At 42.8% G+C, this 9,173-nt stretch overlaps 1 protein-coding gene across 1 annotated transcript in view; it reads left to right on the top strand.

Moving 5' to 3' along the window:
• Nedd9 (neural precursor cell expressed, developmentally down-regulated 9) overlaps positions 1 to 9,173 on the top strand; it is a 170,130-nt gene that overhangs the window by 9,568 nt on the left and 151,389 nt on the right. The gene's annotated exons all lie outside the window — the stretch shown is intronic.

The raw sequence follows: 9,173 nt of genomic DNA, 5'->3' as shown, positions 1-9,173 counted from the left end.
TACATCGGAATCAGAGACCATGGGAAAACAAGACAAAGCCCAAATGCATCTAGAATATTCCGTTCAATTCAGCTCAGCCTCAGAGCACAAAGTCACGTAATGTCTAGAGCTGCTGAGGACAACTGAAGTAGAGGAGGGCAGTCTTGAAACAGTTTTATTCTTACACAGACCAACCTGTGGTCACAGCCATTGGTCACCAAACACGTTCTGGATCTCTGCAATGTGCCAAGCACTGATGAGCCCAACACAGACATGACCACCACCAGCATGAACTTTTTCTAATGGATTAATGTTGGAAAACTGCTGGGCTTATTTGTTCTGGTGTGTGTTGACTTTTACCCTGGCGTGGTTCATTAGGGAAGAGAAAGATTTGATGTAGTAGGCTTTCAACACTGACAGTGCCTTTTAAAAAAAACAAAACAACATGGGTGTGGAAGTCAGAGGACAACTTTTGGGGGTCAGTTTTCTCCTTCCACTGTTTGAATTTTGGAAACTGAACTCCGGTTATCAAGTTTGGTGCTAAGTGTTTTTGCCCACTGCATCATCGGGCCAGCCCTCAACACCGACAATTCATGTGCTAATGAATCATGGGAATAAAAAGTACTGCTAGATTCATTATATTCATTATTTATAAATCAAATAGGTCTTTGTTGCTTTGCCCTTCTTGAATATATGTTTAGGTCTCTGATTTACCTCCATCTGTATCTCTCCCTCTCAAAGTACAAACACCAATGCCCAGGGCAAAGAGCTGAATGCAGGGCTGCCCATGAAACGTTACACCCATGGCTTCCCCTTGGCTAACACCTTGTCTGTCTCACTCACTGAAATAGTTGGAAAATATGCTCCTGAAAAGTCAGCAGTGACTGCCTGCCTCTGACCACACTTGGGAAAAAGCCCTGGGGACAGCCAAAACTGAGCTTTCTGAAGTCTTGAGAATTCTGATGGAGACCCTAAGTTTGTGTGCAGGAGGGCTAGGCAGATGATGCCAGAAGGGCTAGTAGCTCCATTTACAGAATTCTAGGGACTCCTTGGTTCTAAGGGTATCATTCAGTCTGAGGGTATCATTAGATGGAGATGAGGGTTTGGTCTCCTGGGAAGAGTTAAAAGTCAGACAGGAGCATCTTAAGAATTTTCACAGCAAGCCTTCTAGGAGAGGCAGAGAGAGAGAGAGAGAGAGAGAGAGAGAGAGAGAGAGAGACTTGCTAATTGTAGTTTACTCTAAATCTAACTACAGTCTAGTGCTTACAGGGAAAGAGCAGAAGGTTTCTATGACGATGATTGGTGGGGGAATCTCGACTATGACAAGCATGGTGGGCTCCTTCAGCGAGGAGAAAACTGCATTGGGAGGTAAATCAAATTTCCTTTCTCTGAGATTCTTTCCAACAGTAAAAATTGTTAAACCATATTTGTGCTGGCTGTGTATTTCAAAAGTTCAACCACCTAATGGCTTTCACAGGTACACACCCCCCCCACACACACACCCCCTCCCTCCGCACTGCCCTGCCTAGGTTGCCAACATTTCCTTGCCGAAGCCTGATTACAATGGAAAGGAACGCTATTCTTCTCCAGCCATGAGGAAGGATTTGTCTTCCTTTGTCCCAGAAACTAAATCACTGACTGTGACAGAGGCCTTGACCTAAATCTTAATTGATGTCCATGGCCTGTTTAGACCACTGTGTGCAACTTAACCAGACAGTCCCAGGAGGAAGGATTAAGGCGGCCACAATAAGGAAAAGGCTGATATTTTGACTGACCATTCATGGAATTTATGGCAATACCCATTCTGCCTATAATTTAGCTTTCTTTGGTTTGGCTCTTGGGGCAATTCTTTCTTTTTAATGTTCAGCAGAGTGAAAATTAGGTTTCTATTTTATGTTTAAGTGTTCTCTTTAATCCTTGCTCTAATGAACATCATTAATTTAGCCAAAACATTGATTTAACGTGCCGTGATGGCTCTTGTCTGCAATCCCAGTACTTGAAAGACTGATTCCGGAAGACTTCTGCAAGTTCAGGTCTAGCCTGAGCTACATAGTGAGGTACAGGTCACCCAAAACTAAGTGAGACCCTGTCTCAAAACAACAAAAATAGTAACAGCCAACATTAGCATATTAACTTATTGTATGCTCAGCACATTAACCCCTATCGTTTTATTGGATTTTCTCAGTGGGTGTAGTAATTGTTGGTTGTATCCTCTTTACTGATAAAGAAGCTCAGGAGATTGCAGTGGGAGGCAGCTGATCAAATGACATTTGCAGGTGTGACTGGAACCCAGGGCTTCTGGCTAAGGAAATGTTTGAAGAGTTCAGCCCATGACAAGGTGACTCTTTGCCAGGGTCTTGGCACCATTTATGTTCTTTGTTATGAAGATACCTGTTTCCCTCAGACTAACATGCCTTTTATTTCATAGTGGGGGGGATCTTTTCCCTTCCAGTGTCTCATGCTTTATCCCCCCCCCTACCAAATACTGGCTGCTAGAATTATCCTGTATGAAAAGCTTCCATATGTATAAAGTGTTCCTTGGAGACCACCAGCTTTTCTTCCTAGATCCTATTCCTTTACCCTTCTCTTTCTGTCACCCATGATGGTGAAGGGGTCTTTTTTAGCACATCCATAGGTTTCCCAATTTTACTTTACTGAAACTGGGCTAGCAAGGACAGATTTGATCCCCTGGCTATCAAACATTATAACTCCAAGCCACCGTGCTCCTGGCCTTCCCATTCAAAGGAGTGTTTTATATCATAATAAGCTCTGCTTTTCTAGAGAACTTCAAGAGAAATTCTAGAGAATTTCAAGGAGTAGACGGAGGTGAAGGCGTCTGTGTTTCCCCATCCCCACTGTCTACCATCAGGCAGCCTGGGCCCTGACAAGCTATCAACCCACAACAATATCATCATCATCGTCTCCTCGGTATGGCTCATCACAGACAGACCTTCAACAGGAATAGATTCCCTTTGAAAGAAATGCAAGAATAGATCTGAGGGAGGCTGTGGGAGGCTGAGGTCATCTGATGTTCCTCCATGGAAACAGGGTATCTCTATTAATCAGAAGGCTTGAGGAGTAGGAGGGGGAGCTGAGAAATAACGATTCCAGGAAACCCAATGTTACTACTTTTGTGCTCAGAATGTGTGCCCAGTTGCAGGTGGGTAGGAGAAAATATGGCCACCATCAAAGAGGGGCTCCCGTAAACTGACCCTTCTGAACATCCCACTTGCCATGCTGACTTCCTCACTGTCACCTACTGTGCCTGTAGACCTTCCAAGCTGGGAAGATAGAGGCCACACAAGTCGAGACAGAGGAAATGTAGGAGCTCCTTTTGTCTTAGTAAGAATCTGTCAAATCTGTCATAATAGATATCATTGTAAACTAAACAGACAGGGTGCAGAATGAGTTCCATGCCATAGCTCTCTCTTCCTCTCAAAGATACTTCCATTTCTCAGGGACATTCTGCTGGTCGGTGGGACTGTGGTATTTGGTGAGGATGTGGAAGGGATGGGAGAGTGCATATTGATATAATAATAGGCTATGCAGTGTGCCGCGTGTTCTAAGCAAACATACCTGCCCTGATTCAGAGCCACCCAATGAGGAAGGTAGCGATCCTACAGTTTTAGTGTATACACAGGTGTTAAAAAACAGCCATTCTATATGGGCCCATACATTGGCTATGCCAAGGGCCTCTGTGGCCTTTGAGTAGTTTCTTCACCTCCTCATGAATTAGCTTTCTTGCCTTTAAATAATAATGCCATAGCTACCTTAAATATTACTTTAAATAGTAAATGCCATATACCTTTGGGAAGGGGATTCCCAAGGCCACCCTCAGGTAGAATGGTTGGATAACACACAGGGCTCGGGCATGTAGTTTCACCCACAGTTAAGGGATGCTACATCAAGAGGACACACGCCAGGATCCACAAAGGGAGGGGACCTGGCATCAGCTACCGGGACTCCTGTCTCCATGGAGTCATACAGGATGCACGTGACTCTCCCAACAATGACTTACATCGGATATGGAATTTTTGTCTCTCTGGGAAGCTCATTAGAGACTTGGTGTCAGAGTATTGATTGGGGGTGGTCATTTAGACACTCTCTGTATTAAACACATTTCCAGACTCCTAGAAGAAAAGCAGGTTTTTGGCATAAAGTACATTGTTTCCACACGTAAGTGTGTCTGGAACAGTGGGAGTCTTCCACAAGTCCTCAGATATAAGCCAAGGGGCAGCCTTACAAGCAGGGCTTCCTGAGGACAGTGGTCTCATGCCTGCCACGGTCTTGCTTCTCTGCCTCAGTGGGTTGTTGGGAAATTAGGTGATGAATGTACATCCTTACACCACTACCTTAGACTTGGTAAACTCTAAAACTTTTTAAGTAACTACTAGTAAATGAGACAGAATTACTGAAACTTAAAATTACTACAGAGGCAAAGCTAGCTAACTCGAGCTTGAGTTCCCATCTGTCTGACTAAAAACCACCCATCCATGCACCCATTCACTCCACTCTAACAAAATGAACAAAATGGCCTCCTTCTTCAAATCACTGCAGAATGGGCTTGATAGCCCTCTCTCTCAGGGTTTCAAGTATGGGTGATGTATAGAGTGCATAGCTTCCTCAAGTATGGGTGATGTATAGAGTGCATAGCTTCCTCAAGTATGGGTGATGTATAGAGTGCATAGCTTCCTCAAGTATGGGTGATGTATAGAGTGCATAGCTTCCTCAAGTATGGGTGATGTATAGAGTGCATAGCTTCCTCAAGCTGCAAGCAATGGCCCACTATGGTGCAGAGTCCTCATTGGTTAAACCTATTCAGAGTATGTTCTAATTTGATTTCTTGTTGCTCTGGTAAACATCATGACCAAACCCAACTTGGGGTGTGTGTGTAGGGGGAGAGGCTTTACCTGGCTAACTCCCAGGTACAATCCATCATTGAGGGAAGTCCAGGAAAGAACCAAAGCAGAAAGCCTGGTGGAATATTGCTTATCAGCTTGTCTCTCTAGCTCAGACTCAGCCAGCTTTCTTCTACAGCCCAGGACCACCTTCCCAACAATGGTATCACCCACATCAATCAACAGCGAGAAAATGCCCCACAGACATTCTGATCCAGTCTGTCTGGTCCAGGCAGTCTCCCAATTAAGACTCCCTTAGATAATAACTCTAGGCTATGTCAAGTCAACAGCTGAAGCTAACTAGAAGAACGTAAGTTTATGGGCTACAACTTTAATGAACCAAGAAAGCACAGTTGGGACTCTGTCCCATCTTTCCCACTCAATTCGTCATGCTTTCCTGATGCTCCTTATTTTTCGAGTTATGTATCCGTGATACACCAAGAATTTCTTTTAGTAAGATCTAGATAGTAGATCTATGAAAATTAGAAATCATTCAGCTGTGAAGCATTTTAGGCTTAAATACATCTTGAGAAGAATTTTCCCTTGTTCACTTCCCCACCCCATGGAAACCATAGTCAATTTCACCTTTCATACGATGGCTTCTGTCTCGTGTTTCTCCAGGCTTGAGGGCAATGGAAGTACCTATGTTAGTCAGGGTTCTCTGGAGGAACAAAAATAATAGAATGAATCTCCCTTCCTGCATACACACACACACACACACACACACACACATATATATATATATGGGATCTATATAGGATATACACACAGAGAGACACACACATAGAGACACACATGCACACATGTATCTAATATATACAATTTAAAAATTATATATATATATACATAAACACGATGTATACATAGGATATTTTTTTAGAATGACTTACAGATTGTGGTCCAACTAGTCCAACAATGGCTGTCTACCAATGGAAGTCCAAAAATTCAGTAATTCTTCAGCCCGTGAGATTGCATGTCTCAGCTTGTCTTCAGTATATGCCAGAATCCCAGAGAAGTGGACTCTAATGTCAATGAAGGAATGGACTTGCCAGTGAGAGAGAGGGCAGGCAGGGAAAGGGAGAGAGCTTCCATTTTGTAGACTGCATGAGAAGGTGTGGCCTGGATTAAAGGTGGACAGTCCCACCTCAAAAGATCAGGATTAAAAGCAGGTCTTCCCACTTAAAATAATTTAATTAAGAAAAATCCCTCACAGGTCTACCCAGCCTCTTGGGTTTCAGCTAATTCCAGATGTAGTCAAGTTGACCTCCAAAAATGGCCATCACAGGACCCACAGCTAGCTCAAATGTACTCCAGGTAACTGTGGTACCAGGTAACCTGACTACTTCACAGAAATGTCTTCATTGAAATGATTGCAGCCAACTGAGAGAGAGCTTTTGGTTGGAAGACTAGGGGTCTAGAAAGCGGGAAAGGGCTAGAAGAATCCTTCCAAAGGCAAGTTAAAACTTTTCTAAAAGTGACTGCATTAATGGATCATTGCTGTTTGATCACAGAGTATGATAAAGCAACTTTCCATGAATCACTTCTGTCAGTGCTGGCATTGATCATTGCTATGTGTCTATTTTTTTTCAATAAGCAAAGATTTTTGTAAATCTTTTAATAATTTTTATTCCTTGTAGCCTAGATTTAGACATGGTGAGTGTTCAGTAAAGATCAGATCCATTAACATACAAACCCCAAACCATTCAACGTTAAATGAGGCGATTCATCTTTGAATTTTGTGGTTGATACCATCCCAGCTAAGTAGGTGTCTATTTCCTTGATGGCTATAGTCAGTCTAGTACCAGATCTTGACACTTACATAAGTCACTTCCTCTGGCAAGAAAAATATGGTGGTTTGGATGAGAATGGTTCATATATTTGAATGCTTAGTCACCAAGGGGTAGGATTGTTTGGGAAGAACTAGGAGGTGATACACCTCCTCCAACAAGACCACATCTCTCAATTCTTCTCTTAATGGCTTCCAAAGAAAAACTTCCCAAACTGAATTTATTAGCTAATGCAACATTTTCCTGACAGCAGATTTGGGGATGCTTCCTGATACATAAAGATTGTTAACATAGAACCACAAAGGTTATAGTATAACTGGGCATATTATAATTACATGCCTATAATCTCAATACTCAGGGGTTTGAGGCAGAGGGAGCATGAATTCAAGGCCAACCCCTCTCTCAAAACAACAACAAAAATCCACCAGATTCTAGAACTTTCTAGAGTTTACAAAGCCAAGTCACCTGGCCCACTTACAACATTAGGGGGAAGTTCATTCATTGGTCATGCAACAGCGAAGTGGCTGTTCCTTAGCTGTTGAAATGTCACATGTGGAAGAAGAAGCCACAGTGACTCTCTGGGTGGAAGGCCAGGAAAGGATGGTTTTTGGTTGTGGCCGTGGACTCTGCCCTTCCCTTAGGCAGATTTTCTAGAACTAATTTAGAAAGGATTGTCTCCACAAGCATAGGCTCTAGTTAGAACCAAAACCCCTGTCCAGGGAGGAACCAGAACACTCGTTTCTTAGGGACCATCATACTATGCCCAACAAGTTGACTGTTGGGGAAACAGGATGAAAGAAAAAGAACCTCTTTGGATTTTTTATTATTGTTATTTGTGTTTATTTTGGAGACGCCATCTCTTATTTCAACCCATTACGTAAAAGCTACAAAGCCCCTTAAGCACTGTCCTCTGAATGTTCCTCCAGAGGCTGGATTGCACTCTCCCTAGTTAGTGGTTAATAATGGTCAGTGGTTTCTCGTCCTTTCTGACTTTACTTGGGGTGTGTCTGGCCTTGAGGTCTGGGATGTGGTCATGAGTAGGTCTCTGTAGTTGAAGAAGCAGTTCTTGTCCTAATGGAGACAGAGAGACAGCACTCTGCTGCCTGCAGCTGTCCCCATGCTGAGAACAAAAACAAGTCAAAGGATGTGGGATGGCCAGAGTGCCTGGTACACACTGCAGAGGGTGCAGTGATTATTACCAGGGTCATCATAAGCTTATGGACAAGAATGAAGAGATATAGAGACCAGAATATGCTTGCATAATGATCCTACATTGATTTAAAAACTGAAACATAAGAAGATAAAGCCACGAAGGAATTAGTGGGTGAGATATAAGCAGTCAACCTTAGAAAATCATAAACAAAGCAAAATGGAATCTTGGAGAAGGTCAGGCAGGATTGACCATGGCCCCCAGAATAGAATACAGCCACTGTGGGTGCATTGTGCTCAGCACAAAGTTCCTAAAATTGAAAGTCGGAAATCCTGTTGCTCCCACCCATGTCCTCAGCCAAGATCCTATGAGATCAAGTACTTCAGAGCCAGAAAAAAAATCAGTTCTCCTGTGATAAAGGATACAGACTCTCTAGTCTTCAAGTGGTATACTGCAAAAAAAGATAAATGCTTGAGGTGGTAGGTATACCAGTTAGCTGGTTTGATCGCTATAGTACATGTATTTAAATACCAGATTGTATTCAACAAATATGCACAATCATTATTTAGCAACTGCAATTTGAATAACATTAAGAAAAAGGGAAGTTAGCAGTTATTGACTCCAATAAAACATTTATCTGCTCTTCCATTTAGTATAAGCACAATGTATGTGGTTTTTTGGGGTGGGGGGATTTAAGCCAGGGCTTCAATGAGTTAAGCAAATGTTTTAGCCCTGACCTATCACTTTAACCTTCTACTTTCTTCATCAGAAATTTACTAAGTACTATATTAGGGAACCGTCCAACGGCAATGTTATAAATGTCATAAAGAGTAAAGAGACCATGGAAGATACTTAGTTGAGTTAAGATCTAAAATGATGCCGCCAATGGCAGCTGACAGACAGCCTTCTGAATTTAATGTCTGTAAATATCTGGTCTTGCCCGGCTCTGCTGTAACAGAAATGGAGGTTGGTGGGGCAACAATTTCATTTTTCACAAGCCCTCGGGATGCATGGAAAGTTTAAGACGTACTGAACACGGTGCCTGGAACAATGGTTTGTGGTGGTCATTTTCGAAATGTGTGGAAAGCCTTCTATCATTAATGAGAGTCGATGAACTGGCATTTGTGAATAATTTATATGTATGTCACCTGCCAAGATTTAAAAATGAAACATGATCTCTGGTTCCAACCAATACTGGTGGACTCAAAATTCCCAGGAGTGGAGGCCAGTGCTGTGTTTTAAAGCTCTTCAGATGGCATTAGGGGCCACCGGGTGCAGGGATATTGGTTTCTAGGAACCTCTTGTCTCAACAAAGAATCATGGTGTTCTAGAGGGAGAGTCCCCAAAGAGCAGGTGTTC

This window comes from Myodes glareolus, chromosome 14 (genome assembly GCF_982192425.1).
Source record: "Myodes glareolus chromosome 14, mMyoGla1.1, whole genome shotgun sequence".
NCBI lineage: Eukaryota > Metazoa > Chordata > Mammalia > Rodentia > Cricetidae > Myodes > Myodes glareolus.
The sequence above is the reverse complement of the archived record's forward strand: the minus strand, read 5'-3'. Positions and strand labels throughout refer to the sequence as shown.